We start from the raw sequence: 3434 nt of genomic DNA, 5'->3' as shown, positions 1-3434 counted from the left end.
TATTGGTGGCGAAGTAGATCGCAGAAAGCAGATCTTGTCTTCATGTATTGGCGTGAAGTAGATCAAAGATAACAGTTCCGGTCTTCCTATACTGGTAGGAAGTGGATTGAAAAAACAGACTCTATCTCCCTGTATTTAGCAGTAGAATAGATTGCAGGTCGAAGACGGCAGACTTTACCTCCCTAACTACAGTGGAGTACGTTGAAGCCGATAACTCTATCTCCCTGTATTGGGCAGTGGAATAGATTGAAGATTGCAGATCTTGCCTTCCTGTATTTGGCAACGAAGCAGGTCAAAGATGTCAGATTTTACCTCCCTGACTACAGTGGAATACATTGAAGCCGATAACTCTATCTCCCTGTATTTGGCAGTGGAATAGATTGAATATTACAGATCTTATCTCCCTAAGCAATAGTGGAGTAGGTTGAAGACGGCGGATTTTACCTCCCTGATTACAGCGGAGTACATTGAAGCTGGTAGTTCTACTTCCCTGGGAAACAGTGGAATAGATCGAAGATTACAATCTTATCTCCCTAAGCAGTAGTGGAGTAGATCGCATTAAGTCTTATCTCCCTAAGCAGTAGTGGAGCAGACAAAACCACAGATCTTATTTCCCTAAGCAATAGTGGAGCAGATCGCATCAAGTCTTATCTCCCTAAGTAGTAGTGGAGCAGACTAAAAACACAAATCTCATCCCCATGGAGTCGTAGCAGAGTAGATTGAAGCTACAAGGCGTATCTGAAGTTGCAGTAGAGTGGATCGAAGCAACAAGACGTAGCAGACTGGAACGAGGCTACTTGAAGAAGAAAAGCACCAAAAGAAGCCAAGGCTCGGCAAGCCCGGGCAAATTTGGTCTTCCTTGGTCTTTGCTCTGTTTTCGTTACACGACAACGAGCAAAGAGGGGCAGCTGTAAAGCCCAAAATCTGCCCGAGCCCATACCAGCAAACCCCCCACTTGCCCACTTGCGCCGTTGCCCCATGTGCACAACCACTCAACCTCGCACGCCTCTGCTCCGCGCCAGCCTCCACGCATGCCCATCACCGTCTGCACCCCATGCCTCTGTCACCTCCATCGTGCCCATCCCATGCAAAGAGACAAAACAGAAACAATAGGAAATTAGATGAAAATGGGTTATAAAAACCCGAATCAAAAATTGTACGGGGGATCGATGGTATTTTGGGGAGAGGGAACTGATTGAAAATAGGGGAATTTCGGGAATAAAAAAAACATTGTATTTTTATACACACATAGATTGAAACATAAAAAAAAGAGCAATCAAAAGAAAAAAAGATTTCAAAAGTCTTGTACATTATTTTTCTCAGGTCTATTTTGTTTTCTTTTTTGCTCTGCATGCGTTTTAGTATAATAAAGAGAAGATAGAAGACTTACTTTGCGAACGAGCCACCAAATCCTCGTCTTCTTCGCCGGCGTCGAAGGTTGAGAGGGGTTTTGAGGCCGAAATTGATGAGCCTTGAGGCTGGGCTTTAAATGAAGGCATAAGGGGAACGCTTTGGTAGACCACCATCCATCGTTCATGGTGGACTGATGGTGGTTGAACGGCAGACCAAACGGGGGCAAACATTTTGGGTTTCCCCTTTTTCTTTCCTTTTTTTGTTTTTTTGCTGCAATGTTTAATTGATTTTAGGATTATAGATTTTTTTAGTTAAAAGGTGGCTGCATTTGAAAAAGGGGTTTTAAATTATTTGTAAAAAGGAAGGCCCGCATTTCAACTTGTTTAACAGGCCTGATCTGCGCCTTTTAAGTTGAAAATAGGGGAATTTCACATTGAGTCCTCCCCCTTTGTGCAAGCACTCAACCATGCCTTATTTATTTCACTTCCTTTTTTAATTTGGCTTCAAAATTTACGCATGTTGGCAATTCGGTCCGCGTCTAAGCACTACATTATGGGACCTGGATTATTTCCAGTTTTAGTCCTTGTGCATTTGCGCACATTACACAGTGATCCCCCATGTTGGTTTCTTTATTTTCAGATTACCCCTTTTATTTTAAATTTATTTTAATTAGGCTTATTATCTATTCAATACTTATTTCCAAAAGGATTCATTCAATTTTTTTATTTTTATTATTATTTTTATTTATTTATTATTTTTTTCTCTTTTTGCCGAAATTGCTTTATTGGTTTTGCCTTGTTGAAAAATCATTATTTTGGAATTTTCATGTTATATTATCCTAACATTTTGTATAATATTCCATTTAAGTACTTTTATATATATCTATATATATACACGTATATTTTAAAATCTAGATTATTTGTGTTTTCTACTACGCGGATTATTATTATTATTATTATTATTATGTATTTCTTATATTTTACCTTTTATTATTATGCACCTCCTATTTTGATTTTGATTTTATTTTGAGCCACTTTGTTCGTTTTGTTGTTGCAATTTGATTATTAATATTGTCATCATTACTATCATAGTATTTTTATTATTATTCCTTTTTAATACTCTACCTAGATTATTATCCAACATTACTTTTAACTATTTGTTTGCTATTTTTATTTCTAAATGTAATATTACACGTACACCTATTTATCCTTAAATTTTGTATTACTTCAAGTTGTCTGATTTATTTATTTATATAATTTCAATTTTTTTTTGTTCATTATTACATATATTTCTTAAATATGATTGTCTATAATTTCATGTTTTCACCAAATCTTACTATCGTCATTGTTATATTATTTTAACCCTTCTTTGTTATTTATTTATTTCTTTTTGATGTTTGCATATTCATTTTTTATACATATTCCACTTTCTTTCATTATTATTCTTATGTATATCATGGTTTAATTAATATTAGATTTAGTTGCTAATTGCCCCGGCATACTCGTTGTTTTATTATTATAGATAAGTCGTTATGTTGTTTATTCGTGTTATCATTCTATTATTATTCCAATCACATCATGAGCCATGTTAAAGGTTCATTCTTTACACTGAAACTCAAATGATATGCATGGTTTTAAACATTGCATACATATTTATTTGAATATACAAAAATAAAATAAGGTAATATTCTGTTCTTGGAAATTCGAGAAAATCGTGTCCTAATTTACTGGGTTTCGATTTTTCTCGTTTAACCTAAATAACGGCATATTCTTTTAAATCATAATACGAGTGTTAAATAAAATGCTTACTCTCTGAGATTTGAGGTGTTGTGTCCTAACTCACCGGATATGACATCTTATTACCTCGAGATAAGATTTTTTGCAAATAAGGCGATATTTCGTGTTTGGAAAATCAAGAAAATGTGCCCTAACGTGCTGGGTTTCGATTTCTCGTTCGACTAAATAGCCAAATATCCTCTTAAAGCTTCAAAGTATGGCTTCAATAAGCTATAAGGTGATCTTGGTTTCGATGGTATAGAGTATCGTGTCCTAACGTGCTGGATGTGATATTCCTTCGGAACA

This window comes from Gossypium hirsutum, chromosome A06 (genome assembly GCF_007990345.1).
Source record: "Gossypium hirsutum isolate 1008001.06 chromosome A06, Gossypium_hirsutum_v2.1, whole genome shotgun sequence".
NCBI lineage: Eukaryota > Viridiplantae > Streptophyta > Magnoliopsida > Malvales > Malvaceae > Gossypium > Gossypium hirsutum.
This window is presented reverse-complemented; position numbering follows the sequence as displayed.